Below are 12430 nucleotides of genomic sequence, written 5' to 3' on the forward strand. Positions count from 1 at the left end.
TTCATGAATCCCAGTCAATCAAGGCACTGTCTGGTACACTCATGATCAGACATAATACATTCAAAGGTTCATCAGTACGACCTGGTCATGGGAAATTCAAAAATTTCATGGTATTCATCTAGGCATTTTTCGAGCGTGAAGTTGGAGGCACTGGGGGTTTCAAATCATTCTGGAACCAATAAATGGTGAGGAAGCTCATTTCAATGAAAGATCTGGAGAACTCTTACAGTCAAGGCTTCCCAAAGAGTGGCCAAAAGGTTACATGAAGCCAGGCCCATTGTGGTCTACAATGTGAGGAACATGATTGTTTTGACTCTCAAATATGGCTGCCCTGTCTTTAAGAATAAAATCATGTGATATCCTGAGATTCCCAGTGCTCTGTGGAAAGACACTCTGGGCCTAGATCTCAGTTTCCAAGGGCGACTCTCATGCGTGTCCTCCTAAAATCCCAACACAATTCAAGGCAATACTTCTCTGAGATCAGTTTCAGAACTCAGTCTCTAAGGGGAATCACACCAGAGTTCAAGCCCAGGTGGACCCAGCATCCCTTACAACCACCACACAAATGACCACAATTAAAACCAAAACACTCCCACATGGCCCTCATCTTTTTCCACATAGACACTCATCATTGCCTCTGGCTGGAGCTTTCCATGAGGGGCGCAGCCCAAGAGAGTGTCCAAAATAAGCACCCTTGCCCCTCATTTGCCGAACGTCAGGGTGTCCTGGACACCTTTCCTGTGAACCAGAAGTGATCAAAGAGGCCTACCATTAAAACTGCTCTGCTTCTCAAATTTGAGGCCACTGATTGTGGGGTTTAGGTTCTTTATGTGAATTGGAGTCATGAGAAAACCCAAGCATCTATGTTCTAGTCTCTGCAGGGCTTTGAAGAACTCATTTGACACAAAGGATCCAGATTCTCACTTGATGGAGATCAGGAACATTTCAGAGCAATGCGAGAGACTCCATCTACAATGACTGCTCTTTTGGCCATTTTGGTTTTGAATGCACACATGGGATCTTTCTTTAGGTACATCAGGTGCTGAGAATCTAAGCCACAGCGTCACACAGGGCCAAGATGCTAATTGAGACACATTCCATTCCAAAGAATTTAAGCAAAGAGCCACAGGTGATGCCCATTCATTTCCACTTGAAAACTGTTTTCTTCAGGCTTCACAAGGTTTGGCCTGAGGCAAAGACGTTCCTGACATTGAGGGCAACAGTACAATAGGTAAGCAAAAGGCCTAAAGCACGGTTTTTCCACTGAGAGTTTACTGGTCACACTGATATCTGAGTTTTCTGAGATGCTCGCCATTCCTTTCAGGTATCCAGTACATGGCTATGGCACAGAGCTTGGAGGTGGTACATATCTTGGACACAAAACCATGAGCCTATTCTCGAGAGTGGCCAGAATTCAGGAAGAAAGCAGGAACTTAGGAAGTTAGCAGGTGTTGCCAATCGATAAGGCAAGCTGCAGTCCATTCATAAATTGGGCAGGATGAATGCTGGGAAGCTTTCTACTAGACAGAACACATCCATTGATGCATTCTCTTTTCTAATGTCTACAACCACTGACACAGTGGGATACATAGACATAGAAACACTCGCCTTGTCAAAGGACTTACTAGAAACTCTTCACTCTAAACCAAACAAACCGCCATTCCTACCTATTCTCAGAACATGAGACAAAACCACAAACCCTCACCCACACCCACAAAGTCACCTCCTTCCCACAAGTAGGTCTGTGACTATCAAGAGTGTCCTCTGACTTGTTTTGGTTAAAGACCTGGAGGACATGGTTTCTTATTTTCCAATGAACATAAGGTAGCACAGCAGATTTCTCTCATTGTAGACAAACTGTGGCCACTGGGGGCTAAGTGTCTCCCCTTGAGGACGGTGAAGCCATTTATTTATCCTCCACTTTTCGTGTTGTTTCTTGCTGCTTCACTGGGTGTTTGGTATTTGCATCACAAAATACATGGAGTTCAAATGGGACACAGTGCTGAATGGAGTTCTGTCACGTGTGCTGGGTCAAGGTCTGCAGGAGAATGCACCAAGAAGGCTTCTATCCCACATATCCCTGAAACCGCTCCATATAATAGGATGTCTTTACATATAAGTGACTGCTTGCAACACCATATCAGTCACAAGACATTTGGAAGCCAATTGCACATCCACATTTCCACAACACAGATGTTTTATCACAAACCTGCAAACCACTGCTCTAGGCCCACTACTCAGCAAGCTCCAACTTTCTGGAATCTCTGTTCTACACCCAATTTCATAAACCCAGTCAATCAAGGCAGTGTCTGGTACACTCAGGATCGGCAACAGGACATCCAAAAATCTCCAGTGCAACCTGGCCATGGGCTTTTTAAAAAAATCATGGTATTTATCTAGCCATTTTTCAAAAATGAAGTTGGAGGCACTTAGGGTTTCAATTCATTCAGGAACGATTAACTAGTGAGGAAGTTCATTTCAATGAAAGCTCTGGAGAACACTAACAGACAAGGCTTCCCAAAGAGTGACCAAAACGTTACATAAAGTAAGGCCCATTGAGGTCTAGAATGTGAGGTCCATATGATTTTTGACTCTCAACTATAGGTGCCAAATCTTTCAGAGTCAAATCATGTGATATCCTGGCTGAGAGGCCCAGTGCTCCGTGGAAAGCCACCCTGGGCCTAGATCTCAGTTTCCAAGGGCAGCACTCATGCCGGGTTTCCTAAAATCCCATCACTATTCATGGCAGTACTTCTCTGAGGTCAGTTCCAGAACTCAGTCTCTAAGGGAATCACACCAGAGTTCAAGAACAGGTGGACCAATTCATCTCTTCCAACAGCCAAACAAAAGACCACAATTTAAACCAAAACACTCCAACACAGCTTTCATCTTCTTCCATATAGACACTCATAATAACCTCTGGCTGTAGTTTTCCATGAGGGGCACAGCCCACGATCGTGTCCAAAATAAGCTCTCTTGCACCTAATTTGCCTAAAATCGGGGTGGCCTTCTTGTGAACCAGGAGAGATCAAATAGGCTTCCCATTAGTACTGCTCCACTTCTTCAATTTGAGGCCAACTGACTGTGGGGTTCAGATTCTTTATGTGAATTGGAGTAATGAGAAAACCCAAGTACCTATTGGATAGCCTCTGCAGGGCTTTGAAGAACTCATTTGACCCAAAGGATCCCTATTCTCACTTGATGGAGGTCAGGAAAGTTACAAAGGAAGGCGAGAGACTTCATCCACAAAGACTGCTCTTTTGGCCATTTTGGTTTTGGATGTACACATGGGATCGTTATTTGGATCCATCAGGAGATGAGAATCTAAGGCACAACATCACAAAGGGCCAAGAGGCTGATTCAGACACATCCTTTTCAAAGCAATTAAGCAAAGAGAAACAGGTAATGCCCATTCATTTCCATTTGACAACTGTTTTCTTCAAGCTTCACAAAGGGGTGGCCTGAAGAAAAGACCTTCCTGACATTCAGGGCAACAGAAGAATAGGTAAAGAAAAGGCCTCAAGCAGGGTTTCTCCACTGAGACTTTCCTGGTCACACTGATATCTGAGTTCTCTGAGGTGCTTGCCAATCCCTTCAGCTACCCAGTACATGCTCATGTCACAGAGGTTTGAGGTTGTATATATCTTAAACACAAAACCATGAGCCTATTTTGGAGAGTGGCCAGAATTCAGGAAGAAAACAGGAACTTAGTAAGATAGCAGGTGCTGCCCATCAATAAGGAAAGCTGCAGTCCATTTATAAATTGTGCAGAATGAATGCTGGGAAAGTTTCTGCTAGACAGGACACTTCCATTGATGCATTCTCTTTTCTAATGTCTCCAACCACGGACACAGTTGGATACACAGACACAGAAACACTCACCTTGTCAAACGACTTACTAAAAATTGTTCACTCCAAACCAAACAAACCTCCATTCATACCTATTCTCAGAACATGAGACAAAACCACAAACCCACACCCACACCACAAAGGCACCTCCTTCTCCCATGTAGGTCTGTGACTATCCAGAGTGTCCTCTGACTGGTAGGCCATACTATGTTCCCCAGAAATGGCCTGTTCTTTCTCAGATCTGGTCTCCTTGGCCAACTCTGTGAAGTTGTCAGGAGCCAGTGGTGAGCCACTACCTGCTTTCTCAGGAAAGGCCCCTCTTCATAGCTTTCCTTGCATTTGGCCATCCTCACATCAGTAGGTCCTAAGAAAGACTGAGGCTGTCCTTGGTAAATCAAAATAAGTTCAACCACTGGGACTGGGACTGGGACTGGCTGTGGGTGCCTGGCTTCCTGGATTTCAAGTTCAGAGAATTTCATCACCAAGAAAGTGACGTGAGGTCACTTCCTTCAGGAACTGAATGAGGTCACTGCCTTGGCAACCACGTTGTCCTAACAATTGCTTCCAAGGGTCCCATGAGATGGAGGTTGCCCCTAATTCCTGTGACAGTTTCACAAGTTAGAATGGTATACAAACCATTGGTAACTGGGAACAGCTCTCCACACAGGCCTGGTTTGGTCCTTCAGGTCTACATTAAGAAAAGAGAGACTGATTCAGACACATCCCTTCATGCTGAAAAGGTAGTTTGCAATGGGAGATGACTTTTGCTCTCTCAGTTCCTTCATAGCTGCTTACAAATTCTCCAGGGATCATTTTTGCATGGACCTTTTAGTTTCTCAGCAGTTGGAAGATCCCCTGCATTCCTGTATTGTAAGACCAACTCTGTCTCTGCTCTTCTGTAAAATTAGATTGAGAGAACATCGTATGGTTAGGGTTAATAACAGGTTCGATTTGGGTTGGAAAGAAAACTAAACGGTTGAGCAAACAGGGTCCTACAGTTAGCAATAATATGAGGATTATTAATGGACCGGCCAGGGCAGATAAAAGCGTAATTAACCAGGTGGACTGTGTGAACCAAGACTCAAACCACCCTTTTTGGGCCTCTCTCCCTCTTTGATGCTCTTAAAGTCGTTTTCTTAATTTACTCATAGATTCTTTTACAACTCCAGTATTGCCAGCATAAACACAACATTCTTTTCTCAATGCAAGCACAAAGGTTCCCTTCGCTCATGAAGAGGAGGTTCAACACTCGCCTGTTCTGTAAAACAACTTCAGAGAGAGAGAGAGAGGTTAAAGATTCCTGTAAAAATGTGATGGAGGTTTTTAATGTCTTTAAGCTTTGGTCTATTTCTGCTTCTAATTGTGTCTTTGTTGTGTCCCAATAACTAGGGCAGTTGTTCTTGTGCCCACCCATTCAGCAACTATTACCTAATAGAATGGCTAAAGTGAGGGATACAGGTTCCCGGTAGAACCGGGTTGTATGCCCCCCTATTTGATCTTTAAATGAACCTGCTTCATGATAGAGCACTCTGGAAAACATCTGCATCATTACATAATTAATCACATCTGTTGACCATTTAATGAAAACATAAATAATTTTTAAGTGTATAGAATTATACTGTTGTAGGGATGGACATGGTGAGGCAACTAAGATAGCACCAAAGAGAGGAAAACAGTCTTATTTGGTTGCATCTGGATTTAGAGGGCATTGCTTCTGTTTTAATCAATTAAGCCCCTGAACCTGAAGTTTTGGTAGTTTCAGAATTTGTACCCAACATGTAAGGGAAGGGGCTCAGAAGTCCACAGTCTGCAGAAGTTCACAAAAAGCAGTTTTTGTTTTTGTTTTTTTTCCTCTGTTCTGGGTAAGTTAACTTTTCAAGGACACCTTGGAACGGGACAGCTTTTTTGTCTCTTTATTTTCTCCCTGCCAGCTGTCACCATGGAGCCCAGTTGGTAAGTTTTTTATCTTAGAAATGTAGCCATCTCTGTGAAGAACCAGCTCAAGGCCTGAGGCATCGTTCACATAATTTGTGAAAAACTAGTAAGTCGGTGTCTAGCTTAGGAGTGGTGATTTTTCCAACCAGTGGTCAAGTAGAACATGGCAAGATGAAAAGTGGAAGTTTATCTCCATTGAACTCTTTCAGAGGGACTCTTTTTCTGAAAGACCTAAAGTAAACCTTGGTGAAGACTTGTGGAGAAGGTCATTTAAGACATTTCTGTGGACCTGGTACAGAGGGGGAAGACGGGGATGGCGAGGCTGAGAGAAGTTCCGTGGATCTGAGAATGAGGAAGGAGAGATGTAAAAGAATAATGGGAAAGGGTTTTGGGATTTTCCTAGCAACAAAAACTTGAGCAGTAGAACAGGTAGAGCAGAGGAGAAGACGGGAGTGAGTACCCCACAAAGCCTGTGAGGGACTTTAAATTCTTAGTAACCTCTTTTCAGTAATGACAAAGCAACTTTAAAGGCCATTTTCATTACATCTAGGATAGGGGTCTTAGGGCCCTTCTCAGCTTGTTTGAGCTTTGGGTTAGCTTGTTAGAGGACCTGGTGGGATCCAGTGTAGGCACTGACAGGAGAAGAGAGGAGTGAGTGGGTGGAAGGGTACCTCAGTATCTGCTACCTCAGCAAGGGGGCAATGGTCTGAGAACTGGTGGAGGTTTGGGTTTTTGATCTAGTAATTGGAGGGGAGAAATCAGGTTGCTGTGGTGGGAGTGACAGCTGAGAGTCCAGAGCAGAAGGCTGAGAGTGAGGAACTATGGGAGAAGCATAGTACAGGATGTGAGCGAAGGAGGGAAAAGGACTCCACATAGAGGAATTTCCCCTTTTTGAGCACTTGCTGAAGTTAAAAATGTCACACAGAATTTGAGAATTAGAGACCCCGCTGGGGGACATAGTTTCTGGTTGTCTAATTGGTAATATGGCCAATGCTGTCTACTGAATTTGATGAGGATTTTGGGTTCCACCAGGCAGCCCCTTTATGCTCACATCCCCATGACTTAAAGAAGAAGTCGGCTTTTCCCCCACACAGCCATGACTGTTTGTGGCTTTGATAGTCCCCCGGGCAAATATAGTAATCTAGGCTAGCCAACCTGCATCTGGCTCGCGTGTCCCTGCATCCATAATGTTTGTTTCCATTTTTTATGGTACAGAAGGGATTTAATGAAATTTTAGTGGGATCCTCTTCATCAGGGATATCCCAATAGGAAAGACCTATAGCCAGCTGACAAATATCTGGGTGGAGAGATGGCCACCAGGTCCCTAAGGGGGCTGTATGGGAGATAGACCACACTTCTTGTGTAGTAGGATTTGTGATCAGCCATCGCTGCTGAACGGGCTGATGAGGGTTAGAACTACTGGTGGCCAAGGGGAGAGTCTATAGCCTTATCCACATGGCGAATACACAATTTGAAATGGTTACCAGTCTTCTCCAGTTTCCAGCCAGAGTCTGGACACGGCGAAGGTTTGAGATGAGAGGCATGGATCCAGGAAGTGATTCCCTCTACTTTTACCGCTTTAGGTGTTTTAAGTAGCACCTGATATGTTCCTTTCCATCAAGGTTCCAGGGATGACACTTGATGTCGTCTTATGTAGATGAAGTCTCTTACTTGATATTGATGTGGAGTCACCTCGTCCCCAGGTTGGTAGGCAGTGGCCAGCTGTTTCCACCAGTATCGCTGAGTTCTTTCAATGGCTTTAAGTCTATCAAGCAAGGAGGTGTGTAAGGGATCTTTAGGCCTTAGAGTTAGGGTTAGGTCCCTTACTGGAGGAGGGGCACCATAGAGAATTTCATACGGGGTGAGGTTAAACAAAGAAACAGAGGGAGTATTTCTCACATGAAACAGTGCATAAGGCTGGAGCATAGTCCAATCTTTTATGCCGGTCTCTAAGCTTTATTTTATTAAGGTCTCTTTAATGGTTCTATTTATTTTTTCAACCTGTCCTAAGCTCTGGGATATATAAGCATAATGTAACTTCCAACTAATCCACAGAATCTTCGTTAACACCTGAGTTACCTGGGTCCATTATCAGACCCTATTACCTTAGACAGACCATATCTTGGAAAAATATCTTTCAGGATCTTCTTGAAAACCATTTGGGCCACTTTTGTTGTTGTTGTTGTTGTTGTTGTTGTTGTTGTTATTTTTTGTTTTTTTGTTTTTTTGTGTGTGTGTGGAAGGCTTTAATCCATCCTGAAAATGCATCTACAAAGACTAGGAGGTATTTAAGTCCATACCTTCTTGGCTTAATTTCAGTAAAGTCTACTTCCCAGAATTGTCCCGGTCTGATTCCTTGTAGGTGCTTTCGTCTAGGAAACTAGGAAGGGTAAGCATTAACCAATTGATGGACCCGACAGGCTTTTGTTACTCGTTCAGTTATTTCCTTTCGCTGTGAGTTGGTTAGTGGAAAACTCTGTTCTTGATCCTTCAGAAATGCCGGCAATGTCTTTGAACCAAGGTGAGTGAGTTGATGTATATTTTTAACGTAGTGTAGGGCCTTCTGTAATTGCAGGCTGAGCTCGATGAAGTTGAGGCGTTCAGTGTATCCTTAAATGTTATCAAAAGCTTGCTGGTGCTCAGGGGTCCATTGGAATTGGGCATCTCCCTTTAACACTGGGTATAAAGGAGCAGCTAAAGACGCAAACCCAGGTATCCATAATTTGCAAAAGCCAGCAGTCCCAAGAATCTCTCTGAGTTTTCTCCTGTTTGATGCCCGTGGTATCTGCACAACGGTTTGTTTTCTGGGATCAGTGATTCACCGTTTACTGCCCCTAAGGGAATAGCCCAGGAAGATTACTTTATGCTAACAAATTTGGGCCTTTTTGGCAGAAGCTCTATACCTGAGTTAAGCAAGCTCGCATAATAGTGCTTGGGTCCCAGACTCACAGTTTTCCTTGGTGTTGGCTGCCAGTCATCCACATATTGAATCAGGTTGATTTCGGGGTGCATAGTTCTGAAGTTGTTGAGATCTCTGTGGAGGGCTTCATCAAAGTGAGTAGGGGAGTTTTGAACCCCTGTGGGAGTCTAGTCCAAATTAGTTGACCAGACGTTCCAGTTTCTGGGACTACCCACTTGAAAGCAAACAGCAACTGACTATCTTTATGCAGAGGCAAGCAAAAGAAAGCATCTTTTAAGTCCATAACAGTATACCATTTCTGCTCAAGTTTCAGAGTACTAAGTAGATTGTACGGATTAGGTACTGTGGGGTGAATGTCCTGCACTCTGTGGTTAATCTCTCTTAGGTCTTGAACGGGTGATAGTCCCCAGTTCCTGGCTTCTTTTACTGGTAGCACAGGATTGTTCCAGGCCAATTAACAGGGCCTTAGGACCCCTATGGCCAGATATTTCTGAATATGGGGCCTTATCCCATCTTTAGCTTTTTTTGCTTATAGGATATTTTTTCACATTGATTGGGGAACCTGAGGTTTTTAACTCCACTGCTATTGGAGGTTGTTTAAAGGCCAGGCCTAACCCAGCAGTCTTTGCCCACGCATCTGGGTAATCTGTTATCCATTTCTGGGGTAGTTTACCTGTTTGATCAGTCTTGGGGGGTGTGAAGAGTGGATGTTCATCTATTACTAATATTGTTAAAGCCGTGACTATAAGAGATTTTACTGAAAGATTTAGAAATTTCATTTGGGGCCCTTCAGGGTTAAAAGTTATTTTGGCCCATAGCTTGCTGAGCAGATTTCTGCCCATCAATGGGTCCGGGCATCCTGGGATTACTAGGGAGGAGTGATGGATTTCTCCTTTCCCCAGGTCCATGTTCCTCTTATTTGTCTAAGCCCGATATTTTCTTCTATTAGCCCTCTCTCCGAGTGTGGCTGACAGACATGTCACAGAGCCACAGGCCATGTCCCTGGGGAATGGAGTCAGGAAATCAAGGAACAATAGTCTCCTCGACTCAGTGCTATTTTGTTTTGGATTCGGTATTGCCAGCCCATGGGGTTTTGCCGGCTACTCAGTTTTGGTCTCAGTATTGGACGTCCATTGCCTGTCTTTATTGTCTTGTCTTGTCTGTGTCATGTGTCGTTGCTTTCAATGTCTGTGTATCTTTCATTATGGAACAGAGCACTTCAATGCCTCTGTCCCTGACCCTTGATCACTGGACCAAAGTCTGCTTAAGGGCTCAGAATCTTTCTTTTTTCAGTAAAACGCTAAACCTGGCATTTTACTGAACATGGATTTATGTATTATATTGCTCATCTAGGATACTCACTCATAGGTTGAATTTTCAGTTCCAAAATTGTTTAACATGAGTGATCTCTTCTCACAATTTGTATCTGCCAAGTCAACCACCTCACAAGAAAGTACGTGTGGTACCAGGTAGGATTCTATGTGTGCATATAAAAATACATGTGCTCAATAGGCTACAGTGAAAGGGAGACAGGAATTCCCATATTTGTTAACTTTAAAAAAAACAAAGAGAACTATTTGAACAAACAGTTGAATAGATTTATAACATGCAAAAGGCAAGTCCAACTATACACCATGCCTCCGCTGAACTGCTTGTATTTCTATTCTGTTTGGGTTATTTTTCTCCATCATATTAAGATTAGTAGTCAGAGTCTAGTAGTTTATGAGTTAATGACAGGGATTCAGTATTTCGAATGGAAAATTGGAAAAATTATCTGATGTGTATACAAATATGTGCTGCACAAAAATCTTCCCACTCTCATCCAGAACAATGCCTTGACCTTACCTTCGTACAAAGTAAGACACAATTAAGGAGAAGAGTTAGAAAATCTGTGAATACATATCTGAAATGGAAAATGCTCAGGATTTCACAACCTTGGAGGTGGTAGAGGAGTTTCCAAAAGTAAGGGACAGTGTAAACACTCCACAAACATGGAGCTCTGCCGGTATTAAGACTTCTTCAGAAACTGCCTCTGAGGTTGGGCACTTGAAATATATGTTGTTGTCAGGAGCTTTAGCTTCCTTTGTAGTGAGACCATCAATGATGGGTCTTGAACTATGTGACCTGGAAGACATGTTTTTTTATTTTCCAATGAACATGAGGCAGCAGTGCTGAATTCTCTCTTTGTATGTAAACTGTGGACACTGGGGGCTAAGTGTCTCCCCGTGTGGACTGTGAAGCCATGTGGTCATCCTCCACTTTTCGTGGTGTTTCTTGCTGCTGCACTGGGAGTTTGGTAGTTGCTTCATGAAATACAAGGAGTTCAACTGGGACACAGTGCTGGAGAAAGTTCTGTAACGTGTGGTGTGTCAGGGTCTGCAGGACAATGCACCAAGCAGTGTTCTATCCCTCATAGCTTGCCCCATTGCCCCCTTGTCCATATCAACCAGATTCTGAACATTGCCCTGAAACCTCTCCATATAACAACATGTCTTTACATATAATGTCTGGTATCTGCACTATGTCAGTTACATGCCATTTGGAAGCCAATGGCCAATCCACATGGCCCCACAACAGATGTTTTATTTATTTTTATTTTTTTTCACACACCTGCCCGCCACTGCTCTAGTCCCACTACTCAGCAGGCTCCAACTACAGGCATCTCTGTTCTACACCATTTTCATGAAACCCAGTCAATCAAGTCACTCTGTGGTATACTCTTGAACTGCAACAGGACATTCAAAGGTTCTCCATTGCCACCTGGTCATGGAAATTTCAAAAATTTCACGGTATTTTTCTAGCCATTTTTCAAGTATAAAGTTGGAGGCACTGTGAGTTTCAATTCATTGTGGAGCCAGTAAATGTTGAGGAAGCTCATTTCAATGAAATCTCTGGAGAACTCTCACAGGCAAAGCTTCCCAAAGAGTGGCCAAAAGGTCACATGAAGCCAGGACCATTGAGGTTTACATATGAGGTCCATGTGTGTTTTGACTCTCAACTATGGTTGCCAAGTCTTTCAGAATAAAATCGTGTGATATCCTGGATGAGATTCCCAGTGCTCTGTGGAAAGTGACCCTCATCTCAGTTTCCAAGGGCAACACTCATGCGTGGCCTAATAAAATCTCAACACAATTCATGGCAATACTTCTCTGAGATAAATTCCAGAACTTAATCTCTAAGGGGAATCACACCAGAGTTCAGGCCCAGGTGGACCCAGTCATCGCTTCCAACCACCACACAAATGACCACAATTAAAACCAAAACACTCCCACATGGGCCTCATCTTGTTCCATATAGACACTCATCATAACCTCTGGCTGGAATTTGCCATGAGGGGCACAGCCCAAGACAGTGTCCAAAAAAAGCTCCCTTGCCCCTCATTTTCCTAAAGTCAGGGTGGCTTGTACACCCTTCCTTTGAACCAGGAATGATCAAATAGCCCTGCCATTAATACTGCTCTGCTTCTCCAATTTGAGGCCTACTGACTGTCAGGTATAAATTCTTTATGTGATTTGGAGTCATGAGAAAAACCAAGCACCTATGGGCTAGCCTCAGCAGGGCCTGGAAGAACTCATTTGTCCCAAAGAATCCCTATTCTCACTTGATGGAAATCAGGAACGGTAAAGGTCGGGCTAACCTCAGATGAAAAGACCAACAAGAGAATGTCTCATGCAACAGCAAAGGGTTTATTGGTGGTCCAGCATGCTGGGGCTCAGAGATTACTTC

The sequence above is a fragment of the Callospermophilus lateralis genome, unplaced genomic scaffold (assembly GCF_048772815.1).
Source record: "Callospermophilus lateralis isolate mCalLat2 unplaced genomic scaffold, mCalLat2.hap1 Scaffold_2393, whole genome shotgun sequence".
Classification (NCBI taxonomy): domain Eukaryota; kingdom Metazoa; phylum Chordata; class Mammalia; order Rodentia; family Sciuridae; genus Callospermophilus; species Callospermophilus lateralis.